The following is a 20,000-nucleotide window of genomic DNA, read 5'->3' as shown; positions in this document are numbered from 1 at the left end:
CCCTACCAGTGTAGTTCAGCAGTAACTTTACCAGACAACTGTTACTATGAATGAGTATGAAACTATCTACTCTATTAAATATAACTACCATCATATCATCATTCATCCCCCCTCTCTCTCTCTCTCTCTCTCTCTCTCTGTAGACAGGACTGCAGTGCAGTGTCCTTAATAGATAAATCAGTATTAGTTAGGATGACTGCAGCTCTCCATCTCTTTCTCCATCCACCCCTCTCTCTCTATCCATCCTGTCTCTCTATCCATCCTCTCTCTCTACCCATCCTCTATCTCTATCCATCCTCTCTCATCCCTCTCTCTCTCCATCCATCCTCTCTCTCTATCCATCCTCTCTCTATATCCATCCTCTCTCATCCCTCTCTCTCTATCCATCCTCTCTCTCTATCCATCATCCTCTCTCTCTCTCCATCCATCCTCTCTCTCTCTATCCATCCTCTCTCTTTATCCACCCTCTCTCATCCATCTCTCTCCATCCATCCTCTCTCTCTATCCATCCTCTCTCTTTATCCATCCTCTCTCATCCCTCTCTCTCCATATATCCTCTCTCTATCCATCCTCTCTCTTTATCCATCCTCTCTCATCCCTCTCTCTCCATATATCCTCTCTCTATCCATCCTCTCGCTCTATCCATCCTCTCTCATCCCTCTCTCTCTATCCATCCTCTCTCTTTATCCATCCTCTCTCATCCCTCTCTCTCTATCTATCCTCTCTCTATCCATCCTCTCTCTATCCATCCTCTCTCTCCATCCTCTCTCTCTATTCATCATCTCTCATCCCTCTCTCTCCATCCATTCTCTCTCTATCCATCCTCTCTCATCCCTCTCTCTTTATCCATCCTCTCTCTCCATCCATCCTCTCTCACCCCTCTCTCTCCATCCATCCTCTCTGTCTATCCATCCTATTCTCTCCATATCTAATCAGTAATTTAGGCTCTTCCGCACCCCGTTGTTTTTCAAGTAACTTTGGCTGGGCCGTTAACACCCTAACCACAGTGTTCAGCCGGTCCATTCCACTGTGTTAAGGGTCTCTCACCCTAACCTCCCAGCCGGTCCATTCCACTGTGTTAAGGGTCTCTCACCCTAACCACCCAGCCGGTCCATTCCACTGTGTTAAGGGTCTCTCACCCTAACCACCCAGCCGGTCCATTCCACTGTGTTAAGGGTCTCTCACCCTAACCACCCAGCCGGTCCATTCCACTGTGTTAAGGGTCTCTCACCCTAACCACAGCCATATGGTTTTAGCTTCAGGACTGTCTGGTCTTTCTCTGTCTCTCTGTCGCTCTGTGTCTGTTTCTCTCTCTCTGTCTGTGTCTCTCTGTCTCTTTGTCTCTCTGTCTCTGTGTCTCTGTGTCTCTCTCTCTGTCTCTCTCTCTCTGTGTGTCTCTGTCTCTGCCTCTCTGTCTCTCTCTCTGTCTCTGTCTCTGTCTCTGTGTCTCTCTGTCTCTGTGTCTCTTTCTCTGTCTCTGTCTCTCTCTCTGTCTCTCTGTGTCTCTCTCTCTGTCTCTCTGTCTCTCTCTGTCTCTCTTTCTCTCCATCTCTCGCCATCCCTCTCCCTAAATCTCTCTCCCCTTCTCCATCCCTCTCCCTAAATCTCTCTCTCCCACCCTCACCATCCATCCCCCTCTCCATCCCTCCCCTAAATCTATCTCTCACTGTCTCTGTCTTGGGCTCTCTCTTTTCTCTCTCTCTCCCACCAGCCCCCTCTTTAAGCAGCTCAGTGATTCTCCATAAGCTTTTTAGACATTAGCCATAGCGTGGTAATCTCTGTGTGTGTGTGTGTGTGTGTGTGTGTGTGTGTGTGTGTGTGTGTGTGTGTGTGTGTGAGAGAGAGAGAGAGAGAGAGAGAGAGAGAGAGGGTGAAAGGTGTTTGTTAGAGAGGATGTGTGAGGCAGGATGGTGGTGTGATACAGACCAGTAGCTTTACAGCTGAGGCTATGCTTCTATTACATTACATTATACACACTCAGCTTTTTTACATTCTTTTTCCAGATTTTTGGGGGTAGAAAAAAAAATCCTATTTACCCCTAACCCTCAACCTAAAACCTAACCCTCAACCTAAACCTAACCTTAACCCTCAAACCTAAACCTAACCCCTAACCCTCAACCTAAACCTAACCTTAACCCTAAACCTAACCCCTAACCGTCAACCTAAACTTAACCCTCAACCTAAACCTAACCTTAACCCTCAAACCTAACCTTAACCCTCAACCTAACCCTAACCCTCAACCTAAACCTAACCCTCAACCTAACCCTAACCCTAACCCCTAACCCTCAACCTAAACCTAACCCTAACCCCTAACCCTCAACCTAACCCCTAACCCTATAATGATGGTGGATGGTGTATAATGGTGGTGGATGGTGTATAATGGAGGTGGATGGTGTATAATGGAGGTGGATGGTGTATAATGGATGGTGGATGATGTATAATGGAGGTGGATGGTGTATAATGGAGGTGGATGGTGTATAATGGAGGTGGATGGTGTATAATGGATGGTGGATGGTGTATAATGGAGGTGGATGGTGTATAATGGAGGTGGATGGTGTATAATGGAGGTGGATGGTGTATAATGGTGGTGGATGGTGTATAATGGATGGTGTATAATGGAGGTGGATGGTGTATAATGGAGGTGGATGGTGTAAACTGGAGGTGGATGGTGTATAATGGAGGTGGATGGTGTATAATGGAGGTGGATGGTGTATAATGGAGGTGGATGGTGTATAATGGAGGTGGATGGTGTATAATGGATGGTGTATAATTGTGGTGGATGGTGTATAATGGATGGTGTATAATGGAGGTGGATGGTGTATAATGGAGGTGGATGGTGTAAACTGGAGGTGGATGGTGTATAATGGAGGTGGATGGTGTATAATGGAGGTGGATGGTGTATAATGGAGGTGGATGGTGTATAATGGATGGTGTATAATGGTGGTGGATGGTGTATAATGGATGGTATATAATGGAGGTGGATGGTGTATAATGGAGGTGGATGGTGTAAACTGGAGGTGGATGGTGTATAATGGAGGTGGATGGTGTATAATGGAGGTGGATGGTGTATAATGGATGGTGTATAATGGAGGTGGATGGTGTATAATGGAGGTGGATGGTGTAAACTGGAGGTGGATGGTGTATAATGGAGGTGGATGGTGTATAATGGTGGTGGATGGTGTATAATGGAGGTGGATGGTGTATAATGGAGGTGGATGGTGTATAATGGAGGTGGATGGTGTATAATGGTGGTGGATGGTGTATAATGGAGGTGGATGGTGTATAATGGAGGTGGATGGTGTATAATGGATGGTGTATAATGGTGGTGGATGGTGTATAATGGTGGTGGATGGTGTATAATGGAGGTGGATGGTGTATAATGGAGGTGTATGGTTTATAATGGAGGTGGATGGTGTATAATGGAGGTGGATGGTGTATAATGGAGGTGGATGGTGTATAATGGAGGTGAATGGTGTATAATGGAGGTGGATGGTGTATAATGGATGGTGGATGGTGTATAATGGAGGTGGATGGTGTATAATGGAGGTGGATGGTGTATAATGGAGGTGGATGGTGTATAATGGTGGTGGATGGTGTATAATGGAGGTGGATGGTGTATACTGGAGGTGGATGGTGTATAATGGAGGTGGATGGTGTATAATGGAGGTGGATGGTGTATAATGGAGGTGGATGGTGTATAATGGAGGTGGATGGTGTATAATGGAGGTGGATGGTGTATAATGGAGGTGAATGGTGTATAATGGAGGTGGATGGTGTATAATGGAGGTGGATGGTGTATAATGGATGGTGTATAATGGAGGTGGATGGTGTATAATGGAGGTGGATGGTGTATAATGGAGGTGGATGGTGTATAATGGAGGTGGATGGTGTATAATGGATGGTGTATAATGGTGGTGGATGGTGTATAATGGAGGTGGATGGTGTATAATGGATGGTGTATAATGGTGGTGGATGGTGTATACTGGAGGTGGATGGTGTATAATGGATGGTGTATAATGGTGGTGGATGGTGTATACTGGAGGTGGATGGTGTATAATGGATGGTGTATAATGGTGGTGGATGGTGTATACTGGAGGTGGATGGTGTATAATGGATGGTGTATAATGGTGGTGGATGGTGTATAATGGAGGTGGATGGTGTATAATGGTGGTGGATGGTGTATACTGGAGGTGGATGGTGTATACTGGAGGTGGATGGTGTATAAGGGAGGTGGATGGTGTATAATGGTGGTGGATGGTGTATAATGGAGGTGGATGGTGTATAATGGTGGTGGATGGTGTATAATGGAGGTGGATGGTGTATAATGGAGGTGGATGGTGTATAATGGAGGTGGATGGTGTATACTGGAGGTGGATGGTGTATAATGGAGGTGGATGGTGTATAATGGTGGTGGATGGTGTATAATGGATGGTGTATAATGGTGGTGGATGGTGTATAATGGAGGTGGATGGTGTATAATGGAGGTGGATGGTGTATAATGGTGGTGGATGGTGTATAATGGAGGTGGATGGTGTATAATGGTGGTGGATGGTGTATAATGGATGGTGGATGGTGTATAATGGATGGTGGATGGTGTATAATGGAGGTGGATGGTGTATAATGGAGGTGGATGGTGTGTACTGGATGGACACCTGACCACTTGTGGTAGTAGTTCACCCAGAGCTTCTGACTTTACATAAATACCATCTCTGTCCCTCTCTCACAGTCTCAGTCATATTCCTCTATGAAAACATAGAGTGTGTGTGTGTGTGTGTGTGTGCGTGTGTTTGAGACCTTGGTCTGTGGAGGGTGGCAGCATTGCTCCTGGAGCCAGATGCTACCTCGTTACCGATGGCAACCCACACCAGGGAAACGAGCGTTCAACAACATTACACAGAAAGAATGTCTACAGTTTGTGTGTGTGCGTGAATAGCATGGGGCACTCAGATTGATGATGATTGATGGAAACAGAGGGAGAGAGAGAGAGAGAGAGAGAGAGAGGGAGAGAGAGAGAGGGAGGGGAGAGGGATGGGGAGAGGGAGAAAGAGAGGGAGGGAAAGAGGGAGAGAGAAAGAGAGGGATGGGGAGAGGGAGGGGAGAGGGAGAGAGAAAGAGAGGGAGGGGGAGAGGGAGAGAGAAAGAGAGGGAGGGGGAGAGGGAGAGGGAGGGAGAGGGAGAGAGAAAGAGAGGGTGGGGGAGAGGGAGAGGGAGGGGAGAGGGAGAGAGAGAGAGAGGGAGGGGGAGAGGGAGAAAGAGAGGGAGAGGAAGGGGGAGAGGGAGAGAGAAAGAGAGGGAGGGGGAGAGGGAGAGGGAGGAGAGAGGGAGAGAGAAAGAGAGGGAGGGGGAGAGGGAGAGAGAAAGAGAGGGAGGGGGAGAGGGAGTGGGAGGGGAGAGGGAGAGAGAAAGAGAGGGAGGGGGAGAGGGAGAGGGAGGGGAGAGGGAGAGAGAAAGAGAGGGAGGGGGAGAGAGAGAGAGAGGGGGAGAGGGAGGGGGAGAAAGAGAGGGGGAGGGGGAGACAGAGAAAGAGAGGGAGAGGAAGGGGGAGAGGGAGAGAGAAAGAGAGGGAGGGGGAGAGGGAGAGGGAGGGGAGAGAGGGAGAGAGAGAGAGAGAGGGAGAGAGAGAGAGGGAGGGGAGAGGGATGGGGAGAGGGAGAAAGAGAGGGAGGGAAAGAGGGAGAGAGAAAGAGAGGGATGGGGAGAGGGAGGGGAGAGGGAGAGAGAAAGAGAGGGAGGGGGAGAGGGAGAGAGAAAGAGAGGGAGGGGGAGAGGGAGAGGGAGGGAGAGGGAGAGAGAAAGAGAGGGTGGGGGAGAGGGAGAGGGAGGGGAGAGGGAGAGAGAAAGAGAGGGAGAGAGAGAGAGAGAGGGAGGGGGAGAGGGAGAAAGAGAGGGAGAGGAAGGGGGAGAGGGAGAGAGAAAGAGAGGGAGGGGGAGAGGGAGAGGGAGGAGAGAGGGAGAGAGAAAGAGAGGGAGGGGGAGAGGGAGAGAGAAAGAGAGGGAGGGGAAGAGGGAGTGGGAGGGGAGAGGTAGAGAGAAAGAGAGTGAGGGGGAGAGGGAGAGGGAGGGGAGAGGGAGAGAGAAAGAGAGGGAGGGGGAGAGAGAGAGAGAGGGGGAGAGGGAGGGGGAGAAAGAGAGGGGGAGGGGGAGAGAGAAAGAGAGGGAGAGGAAGGGGGAGAGGGAGAGAGAAAGAGAGGGAGGGGGAGAGGGAGAGGGAGGGGAGAGGGAGAGAGAAAGAGAGGGAGGGGGAGAGGGAGAGAGAAAGAGAGGGAGGGGGAGAGGGAGAGGGAGGGGAGAGGGAGAGAGAAAGAGAGGGAGGGGGAGAGGGAGAGAGAAAGAGAGGGAGGGGGAGAGGGAGAGGGAGGGGAGAGGGAGAGAGAAAGAGAGGGAGGGGGAAAGGGAGAGGGAGGGGAGAGGGAGAGAGAAAGAGAGGGAGGGGGAGAGGGAGAGGGAGGGGACAGAGTCCTTTTAAGTAATTTTAAAAGTAGTTTCTTTTAAATCAAAAGGAAAACGTTTGAGAGCTCAGCCCTAATGCAGATTCCTTCCCTTTAAACGGTTTCTCTTTTACCATGTTAACGGTGTGTGTGTGTGTGTGTGTGTGTGTGTGTGTGTGTGTGTGTGTGTGTGTGTGTGTGTGTGTGTGTGTGTGTGTGTGTGTTTGTGTGTGTGTGTGTGTGTGTGTGTGGTAATTGGCTACTTCAATAAGGTTTCTCAGTTTGGAGTTAATCTGGGGTCCTTTGATCAGACAGGGACTCTCCTTTTACACCTTGACTCTAAGGACCCCGCGTCTCCATGGAGACCGTTGTCGTAACGACTCCCTGATCACCCAGAGAGACAGAGAGAGAGAGAGAAATAAGAAATGTAATGTTTTCTTGGTGTGATGAAGTCTAACAGCGGACTGTAGTGTGACATCATCTAGTCTAACAGTGGACTGTAGTGTGACATCATCTAGTCTAACAGCGGACTGTAGTGTGACATCATCTAGTCTAACAGTGGACTGTAGTGTGACATCATCTAGTCTAACAGTGGACTGTAGTGTGACATCATCTAGTCTAACAGCGGACTGTAGTGTGACATCATCTAGTCTAACAGCGGACTGTAGTGTGACATCATCTAGTCTAACAGCGGACTGTAGTGTGACATCATCTAGTCTAACAGCGGACTGTAGTGTGACATCATCTAGTCTAACAGTGGACTGTAGTGTGACATCATCTAGTCTAACAGCGGACTGTAGTGTGACATCATCTAGTCTAACAGTGGACTGTAGTGTGACATCATCTAGTCTAACAGTGGACTGTAGTGTGACATCATCTAGTCTAACAGTGGACTGTAGTGTGACATCATCTAGTCTAACAGTGGACTGTAGTGTGACATCATCTAGTCTAACAGTGGACTGTAGTGTGACATCATCTAGTCTAACAGTGGACTGTATGTAGTGTGACATCTAGTCTACTGAACTCTCTCTCTACCTCCCTCCCTCTCTCTGTCTCTGTCTGCCTCCCTCTCTCTCTACCTCTCTCTCTCTCTCTCTCTGTCTCTCTCTCTCTCTCTCTCTCTCTCTCTCTCTCTCTCTCTACCTCTTTTTTCTCTCTCTCTACCTCTGTGTCTCTCGCTCTACCTTCTCTCTCTCTCCCTCTGTCTCTCTCTCTCCCTCTGTCTCTCTCTCTCCTCTGTGTCTCTCTCTCTACCTCTGTCTCTCTCTCTACCTCTGTCTCTCTCTCTACCTCTGTCTCTCTCTCTACCTCTGTGTCTCTCTCTCTACCTCCTCTCTCTCTCTCTCTCTCTCTCTCTCTCTCTCTCTCTGTCTCTCTCTCTCTCTCTCTCTACCTCTTCTTTCTCTCTCTCTACCTCTGTGTCTCTCGCTCTACCTTCTCTCTCTCTCTCCCTCTGTCTCTCTCTCTACCTCTGTCTCTCTCTCTCCTCTGTGTCTCTCTCTCTACCTCTGTCTCTCTCTCTACCTCTGTCTCTCTCTACCTCTGTGTCTCTCTCTCTACCTCCTCTCTCTCTCTCTGTCTCTCTCTCTCTCTCTCTCTACCTCTTCTTTCTCTCTCTCTACCTATGTGTCTCTCGCTCTACCTTCTCTCTCTCTCCCTCTGTCTCTCTCTCTACCTCTGTCTCTCTCTCTCCTCTGTGTCTCTCTCTCTACCTCTGTGTCTCTCTCTCTACCTCCTCTCTCTCTCTCTCTCCCTCTCTACCTCTTCTTTCTCTCTCTCTACCTCTGTGTCTCTCTCTCTACCTTCTATCTCTCTCCCTCTGTCTCTCTCTCTACCTCCTCTGTCTCTCTCTCTGTCTCTCTCTCTCTACCTCCTCCGTCTCTCTCTCTCTACCTCCTCTGTCTCTCTCTCTGTCTCTCTCTACCTCCTCTCTCTCTCTCTCTATCTCCTCTGTCTCTCTCTCTATCTCATCTGTCTCTGTCTCTCTCTCTCCCTCTGTCTCTCTCTCTCTCTCTCTACCTATGTGTCTCTCTCTACCTCTTCTGTCTCTCTCTCTGTCTGCTGAACAGATTACAACGTGTGTGTAGAAAATGAGAAACACAAATTATTGTATTTCTGTCAGTTATTTCCTCATAATCTAGTCTAACAGCGGACTGTAGTCCTCAAATTAAACTGTCTGGTTAAAGCAGCTGGACTCTAATAACTCTAATAAGATTTAGAGAGAGAAAGAGAGAGAGAGAAACCACTGTCTCTGGGGAGAGTACATACATACACACACAGCATAATGTCCTGACAAACCCTCCCCTAAACCACTGTGTTCTCTCTGGGGAGAGTACACACATACACACACAGCATAATGTCCTGACAAACCCTCCCCTAAACCGGACGACACGCAACCCCATGGGGCTCGTGGTCACGGCCGGCTGTAACACAGCCTGGAATCGAACCCGGGGCTGTAGTGGCGCCTCAGCACAGCAGTGCCTTAGACCACTGGGCCACTAGGGAGGCCACTATTTTCATTAATATCGTCTGTGATGACTGGTTGACTGAGCATATGAAGAATAAATAGACAGAATGATAGAGAGAGAGAGAGGAGAGAGAGAGAGGAGAGAGAGAGAGATGGAGGAGAGAGAGAGGAGAGAGAGAGAGATGGAGATGGAGGAGAGAGAGAGAGGAAAGAGAGATAGAGGAGCGAGAGAGAGATGGAGATGGAGGAGAGAGAGAGAGGAAAGAGAGATAGAGGAGCGAGAGATATGGGGAAGAGAGAGATGAGAGAGAGATGGAGGAGAGAGAGAGTAGTGAGAGAGATGGGGGAGAGAGAGATGGAGGAGAGAGAGATGGAGAAGTAGAGAGATGGAGGAGAGAGGGATGGAAAAGAGAGAGATTTAGGAGAGAGAGGGAAGTGAGAGAGATGGAGGGGAGAGAGAGACAAGTGAGAGATATGGAGGAGAGAGAGATGGATAAGAGAGATCTGGGTTGGTGTTTTGGTGGTACAACACACACACACACACACACACACATACACACACACACACAGACACTTACAGAAGCCTCAGTATCGTACTGATGAATATAAATTGCTCATTTCAGAGTAAATGGATCCCAAACAAAATACCTCTTTCTCTCTCCTCCCTTTACCCTCTACTCTCCCCTCTCCTCCCTCCCCCCTCTCCTCTCTTTCTCTCTCCTCCCTTTACCCTCTACTCTCCCCTCTCCTCCCTCCCCCCTCTCCTCTCTTTCTCTCTCCTCCCTTTACCCTCTCATCTCCCCCACCCTTGATCCCTCTCTACTCTCCCCTCTCTCCTCTCCTCTTCTCTCCTCCTCTCCTCTCCTGTCCTTTCCTCTCCTCCTCTCCCCTCCCTTCTCTCCTCCTCCTCTCCTCCCCTCTCCTCTCCTCTCTTGCCCTCTCCTCTCCTCTCCCCTCCTCTCCTCTCCTCTCCTCTCCCCTCCTCTCCTCTCCTCTCCTCTCCTCTCCTCATCTTGTCTGTTCTCTGAAAGTCACTCCATTGTTGTGTAATATGCAGAACGGGGTGATTCTGAGCAGAAGCCTTAACATACTCACAATGTCTATGTGTGTGTGTGTGTGAGTCACGTTTGTGTGTGTGTGTCACGTGTGTGTGTGAGTCACGTGTGTGTGCATGAGTGTGGTGCCACGTGTGTGTGCGTATGAACCTAGTCCAGCCCTTACCTCGGTCTATAATGTGTGTCTGTGTCTATGTGTGTCTATGTGTGTCTGTGTCTATGTGTGTCTGTGTCTATGTGTGTCTGTGTCTATGTGTGTCTGTCTATAATGTGTGTCTGTGTCTATGTGTGTCTGTGTCTATGTGTGTCTGTCTATAATGTGTGTCTGTCTATAATATGTGTCTGTGTCTATGTGTGTCTGTGTCTATGTGTGTCTGTGTCTATGTGTGTCTGTCTATAATGTGTGTCTGTGTCTATGTGTGTCTGTGTAAAATGTGTGTTAGTCCCGCCCTTACCTCTGTGTCTCGCCGCTGTATTGGCCGCGGCCCACTTGATTGACAGCACAGAGTCTGAACTGATAGGTCCTGGCAGGGGTGAGCCCGCCCACCGACACCTGTGTCACAGCAGGCCCCACCTCCGACGTGTACACCTTCCATGGAGAGTCTTACGAGACATGAAGGGGTTATAACAGGACATGAACCTCCACGGTCAACGAACACAATCAACCAATTAATAAAAAGGAAGAGGAACGAAGAAAGGAAGAAACCAGTTAAGACCCTGTAGTCTCCCTCTCTCTAGTGTATAACCTACATCTATACCCTCCTCTCCCTCTCTCTAGTGTATAACCTACATCTAAACCCTCCTCTCCCTCTCTCTAGTGTATAACCTACATCTATATCCTCCTCTCCCTCTCTCTAGTGTATAACCTACATCTATACCCTCCTCTCCCTCTCTCTAGTGTATAACCTACATCTATACCCTCCTCTCCCTCTCTCTAGTGTATAACCTACATCTATACCCTCCTCTCCCTCTCTCTAGTGTATAACCTACATCTATACCCTCCTCTCCCTCTCTCTAGTGTATAACCTACATCTATACCCTCCTCTCCCTCTCTCTAGTGTATAACCTACATCTATACCCTCCTCTCCCTCTCTCTAGTGTATAACCTACATCTATACCCTCCTCTCCCTCTCTCTAGTGTATAACCTACATCTATACCCTCCTCTCCCTCTCTCTAGTGTATAACCAACATCTATACCCTCCTCTCCCTCTCTCTAGTGTATAACCTACATCTATACCCTCCTCTCCCTCTCTCTAGTGTATAACCTACATCTATATCCTCCTCTCCCTCTCTCTAGTGTATAACCTACATCTATACCCTCCTCTCCCTCTCTCTAGTGTATAACCTACATCTATACCCTCCTCTCCCTCTCTCTAGTGTATAACCAACATCTATACCCTCCTCTCCCTCTCTCTAGTGTATAACCTACATCTATACCCTCCTCTCTCTAGTGTATAACCAACATCTATACCCTCCTTTCCCTCTCTCTAGTGTATAACCTACATCTATACCCTCCTCTCTCTAGTGTATAACCTACATCTATACCCTCCTCTCCCTCTCTCTGGTGTATAACCTACATCTATATCCTCCTCTCCCTCTCTCTAGTGTATAACCTACATCTATATCCACCTCTCCCTCTCTCTAGTGTATAACCTACATCTATACCCTCCTCTCTCTAGTGTATAACCTACATCTATACCCTCCTCTCTCTAGTGTATAACCTACATCTATACCCTCCTCTCTCTAGTGTATAACCTACATCTATACCCTCCTCTCCCTCTCTCTAGTGCATAATCTACATCTATACCCTCCTCTCTCTAGTGTATAACCTACATCTATACCCTCCTCTCTCTAGTGTATAACCTACATCTATATCCACCTCTCCCTCTCTCTAGTGTATAACCTACATCTATACCCTCCTCTCTCTAGTGTATAACCTACATATATACCCTCCTCTCTCTAGTGTATAACCTACATCTATATCCTCCTCTACCTCTCTAGTGTAAAACCTACATCTATACCCTCCTCTCCCGCTCTCTAGTGTATAACCTACATCTATACCCTCCTCTCCCTCTCTCTAGTGTATAACCTACATCTATATCCTCCTTTCTCTAGTGTATAACCTACATATATACCCTCCTCTCCCTCTCTCTAGTGTATAACCTACATCTATACCCTCCTCTATCTAGTGTATAACCTACATCTATACCCTCCTCTCTCTAGTGTATAACCTACATCTATACCCTCCTCTCCCTCTCTCTAGTGCATAATCTACATCTATACCCTCCTCTCTCTAGTGTATAACCTACATCTATACCCAACTCTCTCTAGTGTATAACCTACATCTATATCCTCCTCTACCTCTCTAGTGTAAAACCTACATCTATACCCTCCTCTCCCTCTCTCTAGTGTATAACCTACATCTATACCCTCCTCTCCCTCTCTCTAGTGTATAACCTACATCTATATCCTCCTTTCTCTAGTGTATAACCTACATCTATACCCTCCTCTCCCTCTCTCTAGTGTATAACCTACATCTATACCCTCCTCTCTCTAGTGTATGACCTACATCTATACCCTCCTCTCTCTAGTGTATAACCTACATCTATACCCTCCTCTCCCTCTCTCTAGTGCATAATCTACATCTATTCCCTCCTCTCTCTAGTGTATAACCTACATCTATACCCTCCTCTCTCTAGTGTATAACCTACATCTATACCCTCCTCTCTCTAGTGTATAACCTACATCTATATCCTCCTCTCCCTCTCTCTAGTGTATAATCTACATCTATACCCTCCTCTCCCTCTCTCTAGTGTATAACCTACATCTATACCCTCCTCTCTCTAGTGTATAACCTACATCTATACCCTCCTCTCTCTAGTGTATAACCTACATCTATACCCTCCTCTCTCTAGTGTATAACCTACATCTATACCCTCCTCTCTCTAGTGTATAACCTACATCTATATCCTCCTCTCCCTCTCTCTAGTGTATAACCTACATCTATACCCTCCTCTCCCTCTCTCTAGTGTATAATCTACATCTATACCCTCCTCTCCCTCTCTCTAGCGTATAACCTACATCTATACCCTCTTCTCCCTCTCTCTAGTGTATAACCTACATCTATACCCTCCTCTCTCTAGTGTATAACCTACATCTATACCCTCCTCTCTCTAGTGTTTAACCTACATCTATACCCTCCTCTACCTCTCTAGTTTATAACCTACATCTATACCCTCCTCTCCCTCTCTCTAGTGTATAACCTACATCTATACCCTCCTCTCTCTAGTGTATAACCTACATCTATACCCGCCTCTCTCTAGTGTATAACCTACATCTATATCCTCCTCTCCCTCTCTCTAGTGTATAACCTACATCTATACCCTCCTCTCTCTAGTGTATAACCTACATCTATACCCTCCTCTCCCTCTCTCTAGTGTATAACCTACATCTATACCCTCCTCTCTCTAGTGTATAACCTACATCTATACCCTCCTCTCTCTAGTGTATAACCTACATCTATACCCTCCTCTCTCTAGTGTATAACCTACATCTATACCCTCTAGTGTATAACCTACATCTATACCCTCCTCTCTCTAGTGTATAACCTACATCTATACCCTCCTCTACCTCTCTAGTGTATAACCTACATCTATACCCTCCTCTCCTTCTCTCTAGTGTATAACCTACATCTATATCCTCCTTTCTCTAGTGTATAACCTACATCTATACCCTCCTCTCCCTCTCTCTAGTGCATAATCTACATCTATACCCTCCTCTCTCTAGTGTATAACCTACATCTATACCCTCCTCTCTCTAGTGTTTAACCTACATCTATACCCTCCTCTACCTCTCTAGTGTATAACCTACATCTATACCCTCCTCTCCCTCTCTCTAGTTTATAACCTACATCTATACCCTCCTCTCCCTAGTGTATAACCTACATCTATACCCTCCTCTCTCTAGTTTATAACCTACATCTATACCCTCCTCTCCCTAGTGTATAACCTACATCTATACCCTTCTCTCCCTCTCTCTAGTTTATAATCTACATCTATACCCTCCTCTCCCTAGTGTATAAACTACATCTATACCCTTCTCTCCCTCTCTCTATTTTATAACCTACATCTATATCATCTCTCCCTCTCTCTAGTGTATAACCTACATCTATATCATCTCTCTCCCTCTCTAGTGTATAACCTACATCTATACCCTCCTCTCCCTCTCTCTAGTGTATAACCTAAATCTATATCATCTCTCCCTCTCTCTAGTGTATAACCTACATCTCTACTGTGTTCTTCACAGAGACGGTCTCAGGTAATCAGTGTAGTGTGGTCAAGGTCATTCTGTCTCTGTACAGTGTGAAATCAATCAGACACTTAAACTGCTCCTGTTTCTCTGGGGTTCTCTCCTCTCTCTCTCTCTCTCCTCCACACATCCCTCTCTCTCTCTCTCTCCCTCTGTTTCTTCCTACCTACCTACCTCTCTCTAACAGACCTCCACTCTACCACTAACAGACCTCCACTCTACCACTAACAGACCTCCACTCTACCACTAACAGACCTCCACTCTACCACTAACAGACCTCCACTCTACCACTAACAGACCTCCACTCTACCACTAACAGACCTCCACTCTACCACTAACAGACCTCCCCTCTACCACTAACAGACATCCACTCTACCACTAACAGACCTCCACTCTACCACTAACAGACCTCCACTCTACCACTAACAGACCTCCACTCTACCACTAACAGACCTCCACTCTACCACTAACAGACCCAGAGCAGAAACTCACTGTTCTCTGTCTTCCTACCTACCTCTCTCTAACATACCTCCACTCTACCACTAACAGACCTCCACTCTACCACTGACAGACCTCCACTCTACCACTAACAGACCCAGAGCAGAAACTCACTGTTCTCTGTCTTCCTACCTACCTCTCTCTAACAGACATCCACTCTACCACTAACAGACCTCCACTCTACCACTAACAGACCTCCACTCTACCACTAACAGACCTCCACTCTACCACTAACAGACCTCCACTCTACCACTAACAGACCAAGAGCAGAAACTCACTGTTCTCAGACAGCTCCAGTATGTAGTGTAGAAGACCTCCACTCTACCACTAACAGACCTCCCCTCTACCACTAACAGACCTCCACTCTACCACTAACAGACCTCCACTCTACCACTAACAGACCCAGAGCAGAAACTCACTGTTCTCAGACAGCTCCAGTATGTAGTGTAGAAGACCTCCCCTCTACCACTAACAGACCTCCCCTCTACCACTAACAGACCTCCCCTCTACCACTAACAGACCTCCACTCTACCACTAACAGACCTCCACTCTACCACTAACAGACCCAGAGCAGAAACTCACTGTTCTCAGACAGCTCCAGTATGTAGTGTAGAAGACCTCCCCTCTACCACTAACAGACCTCCCCTCTACCACTAACAGACCTCCACTCTACCACTAACAGACCTCCACTCTACCACTAACAGACCCAGAGCAGAAACTCACTGTTCTCAGACAGCTCCAGTATGTAGTGTAGAAGACCTCCCCTCTACCACTAACAGACCTCCCCTCTACCACTAACAGACCTCCACTCTACCACTAACAGACCTCCACTCTACCACTAACAGACCCAGAGCAGAAACTCACTGTTCTCAGACAGCTCCAGTATGTAGTGTAGAAGACCTCCCCTCTACCACTAACAGACCTCCCCTCTACCACTAACAGACCTCCACTCTACCACTAACAGACCTCCACTCTACCACTAACAGACCCAGAGCAGAAACTCACTGTTCTCAGACAGCTCCAGTATGTAGTGTAGAAGACCTCCCCTCTACCACTAACAGACCTCCACTCTACCACTAACAGACCTCCACTCTACCACTAACAGACCCAGAGCAGAAACTCACTGTTCTCAGACAGCTCCAGTATGTAGTGTAGAAGACCTCCCCTCTACCACTAACAGACCTCCCCTCTACCACTAACAGACCTCCACTCTACCACTAACAGACCTCCACTCTACCACTAACAGACCCAGAGCAGAAACTCACTGTTCTCAGACAGCTCCAGTATGTAGTGTAGAAGACCTCCCCTCTACCACTAACAGACCTCCCCTCTACCACTAACAGACCTCCACTCTACCACTAACAGACCTCCACTCTACCACTAACAGACCTCCACTCTACCACTAACAGACCTCCACTCTACCACTAACAGACCCAGAGCAGAAACTCACTGTTCTCTGTCTTCCTACCTACCTCTCTCTAACATACCTCCACTCTACCACTAACAGACCTCCACTCTACCACTAACAGACCTCCACTCTACCACTAACAGACCTCCACTCTACCACTAACAGACCTCCACTCTACCACTAACAGACCTCCCCTCTACCACTAACAGACCTCCACTCTACCACTAACAGACCTCCACTCTACCACTAACAGACCTCCCCTCTACCACTAACAGACCTCCACTCTACCACTAACAGACCTCCACTCTACCACTAACAGACCCAGAGCAGAAACTCACTGTTCTCAGACAGCTCCAGTATGTAGTGTAGAAGACCTCCCCTCTACCACTAACAGACCTCCCCTCTACCACTAACAGACCTCCACACTACCACTAACAGACCTCCACTCTACCACTAACAGACCTCCACTCTACCACTAACAGACCCAGAGCAGAAACTCACTGTTCTCAGACAGCTCCAGTATGTAGTGTAGAAGACCTCCCCTCTACCACTAACAGACCTCCCCTCTACCACTAACAGACCTCCCCTATACCACTAACAGACCTCCCCTCTACCACTAACAGACCTCCACTCTACCACTAACAGACCCAGAGCAGAAACTCACTGTTCTCTGTCTTCCTACCTACCTCTCTCTAACAGACATCCACTCTACCACTAACAGACCTCCACTCTACCACTAACAGACCTCCCCTCTACCACTAACAGACCTCCACTCTACCACTAACAGACCTCCCCTCTACCACTAACAGACCTCCACTCTACCACTAACAGACCTCCACTCTACCACTAACAGACCTCCACTCTACCACTAACAGACCCAGAGCAGAAACTCACTGTTCTCAGACAGCTCCAGTATGTAGTGTAGAAGACCTCCCCTCTACCACTAACAGACCTCCCCTCTACCACTAACAGACCTCCACTCTACCACTAACAGACCTCCCTCCCCTCTACCACTAACAGACCTCCACTCTACCACTAACAGACCTCCACTCTACCACTAACAAACCTCCCCTCTACCACTAACAGACCTCCCCTCTACCACTAACAGACCTCCCCTCTACCACTAACAGACCTCCCCTCTACCACTAACAGACCTCCCCTCTACCACTAACAGACCTCCACTCTACCACTAACAGACCTCCACTCTACCACTAACAGACCTCCACTCTACCACTAACAGACCTCCACTCTACCACTAACAGACCTCCACTCTACCACTAACAGACCTCCCCTCTACCACTAACAGACCTCCCCTCTACCACTAACAGACCTCCACTCTACCACTAACAGACCTCCCCTCTACCACTAACAGACCTCCACTCTACCACTAACAGACCTCCACTCTACCACTAACAGACCCAGAGCAGAAACTCACTGTTCTCAGACAGCTCCAGTATGTAGTGTAGAAGAGGAGAGTTTCCATCGAAGGGTCTGACCCAGGAGAGAAGAACTGAACGGCTGTCTGAATCATTCAGAGACACAGACAGAGACCTGGGGGAGTGGGGGAGCTCACTGTGGGACAGGAGGGGGAGAGGGGGAGGGGAGAGAGGGGATGAGAGGGAGGTGGAGGGAGGGAGAGAGAGAGGGAGGGAGAGAGGGGAGGGAGAGAGGGGATGAGAGGGCGGTGGAGGGAGGTAGAGAGAGAGGGAGGGAGAGAGGGGATGAGAGGGAGGTGGAGGAAGGTAGAGAGAGAGGGAGGGAGAGAGGGGAGGGAGAGAGGGGATGAGAGGGAGGTAGAGAGAGAGGGAGGGAGAGAGAGAAGGGAGAGAGGGGATGAGAGGGAGGTGGAGGGAGAGGGAGGGAGAGAGAGGAGGGAGAGAGGGGATGAGAGGGAGGTGGAGGGAGAGGGAGGGAGAGAGAGGAGGGAGAGAGGGGATGAGAGGGAGGTGGAGGGAGAGGGAGGGAGAGAGAGGAGGGAGAGAGGGGATGAGAGGGAGGGAGAGAGAGAGGGAGGGAGAGAGAGGAGGGAGAGAGGGGATGAGAGGGAGGTAGAGAGAGAGGGAGGGAGAGAGAGGAGGGAGAGAGGGGATGAGAGGGAGGTAGAGAGAAAGGGAGGGAGAGAGAGGAGGGAGAGAGGGGATGAGAGGGAGGTAGAGAGAGAGGGAGGGAGAGAGAGGAGGGAGAGAGGGGATGAGAGGGAGGTAGAGAGAGAGGGAGGGAGAGAGAGGAGGGAGAGAGGGGATGAGAGGGAGGTAGAGAGAGAGGGAGGGAGAGAGAGGAGGGAGAGAGGGGATGAGAGGGAGGTAGAGAGAGAGGGAGAGAGGGGATGAGAGGGAGGTAGAGAGAGAGAGAGGGGATGAGAGGGAGGTAGAGAGAGGGAGGGAGAGAGAGGGAGGGAGAGAGGGGATGAGAGGGAGAGAGAGGAGGGAGAGAGGGGAGGGAGAGAGGGGATGAGAGGGAGGTAGAGAGAGAGGGAGGGAGAGAGAGGAGGGAGAGAGGGGATGAGAGGGAGGTAGAGAGAGAGGGAGGGAGAGAGAGGAGGGAGAGAGGGGATGAGAGGGAGGTAGAGAGAGAGGGAGGGAGAGAGAGGAGGGAGAGAGGGGATGAGAGGGAGGTAGAGAGAGAGGGAGGGAGAGAGAGGAGGGAGAGAGGGGATGAGAGGGAGGTAGAGAGAGAGGGAGGGAGAGAGAGGAGGGAGAGAGGGGATGAGAGAGAGGTAGAGAGAGGAGGGAGAGAGGGGATGAGAGGGAGGTAGAGAGAGAGGGAGGGAGAGAGAGGAGGGAGAGAGGGGATGAGAGGGAGGTAGAGAGAGAGGGAGGGAGAGAGAGGAGGGAGAGAGGGGATGAGAGGGAGGTAAAGAGAGAGGAGGTAGAGAGAGAGGGAGGGAGGAGGGAGAGGAGAGAGAGGAGGGAGGGAGGGGATGAGAGGGAGGTAGAGAGAGAGGAGGTAGAGAGAGAGGGAGGGAGGAGGGAGAGGAGAGAGAGGGAGGGAGACAGGAGGGAGAGAGGGGGGAAAAGACAATATTACTTTCTATTATTTGATCATTATCTGAAGGCTGTGATATATTAGACAGATTTGAGGGTTGAGAGTTGGAGAGAGAGACAGAGAGATGGAGAGAGAGACAGAGAGATGGAGAGAGAGACAGAGAGATGGAGAGAGAGACAGAGAGATGGAGAGAGAGACAGAGAGATGGAGAGAGAGACAGAGAGATGGAGAGAGAGACAGAGAGATGGAGAGAGGGACAGAGAGTTGGAGGGAGGGACAGAGAGATGGAGAGAGAGACAGAGAGATGGAGAGAGAGACAGAGAGTTGTAGAGAAGGACAGGGAGATGGAGAGAGTGACAGAGAGTTGGTGGGAGGGACAGAGAGATGGAGAGAGAGACAGAGAGTTGGAGAGAGAGACAGAGAGCTGGAGAGAGGGACAGAGAGATGGAGAGAGGGACAGAGAGATGGAGACCATTAACCATTTGTACGTCGTTACAACACTGTATATATATATATATATATAAATATATATATATATATATAATATGACATTTGTAATATCTTTATTGTTTTGAAACTTCTGTATGTGTAATGTTTACTGTTAATTTGTATTGTTTATTTCACTTTTGTATATTATCTACCTCACTTGCTTTGGCAATGTTAACACATGTTTCCCATGCCAATAAAGCCCTTAAATTGAATTGAGATGGAGAGAGAGAAAGATGGAGAGAGAGACAAAGACAGAGAGATGGAGAGAGAGAGCGAGAGATGGACATTGAGACAACGATGGAGAGAGAGACAGAGATGGAGAGAGGGACAGAGAGATGGAGAGAGAGACAGATAAATGGAG

The 20,000-nt window shown here is 48.6% G+C and overlaps 1 protein-coding gene across 1 annotated transcript in view; it reads right to left on the bottom strand.

Moving 5' to 3' along the window:
* The window catches only part of LOC110519557 (protein sidekick-1), a 134,539-nt gene extending 119,476 nt beyond the window's left edge, over window positions 1-15,063 (bottom strand). Inside the window, exons 1-2 of the mRNA XM_036972688.1 lie at window positions 15,036-15,063; window positions 10,406-10,553 (exon numbers count right to left, since the gene is read on the bottom strand). The gene's annotated coding sequence lies outside the window, so the exon portion shown is untranslated. The remainder of the gene's footprint in view (window positions 1-10,405; window positions 10,554-15,035) is intronic.
* Between the last annotated feature and the right edge of the window lie 4,937 nt (window positions 15,064-20,000).

Source organism: Oncorhynchus mykiss, unplaced genomic scaffold (assembly GCF_013265735.2).
Source record: "Oncorhynchus mykiss isolate Arlee unplaced genomic scaffold, USDA_OmykA_1.1 un_scaffold_189, whole genome shotgun sequence".
NCBI classification, from domain to species: domain Eukaryota; kingdom Metazoa; phylum Chordata; class Actinopteri; order Salmoniformes; family Salmonidae; genus Oncorhynchus; species Oncorhynchus mykiss.
This window is presented reverse-complemented; position numbering and strand designations above follow the sequence as displayed.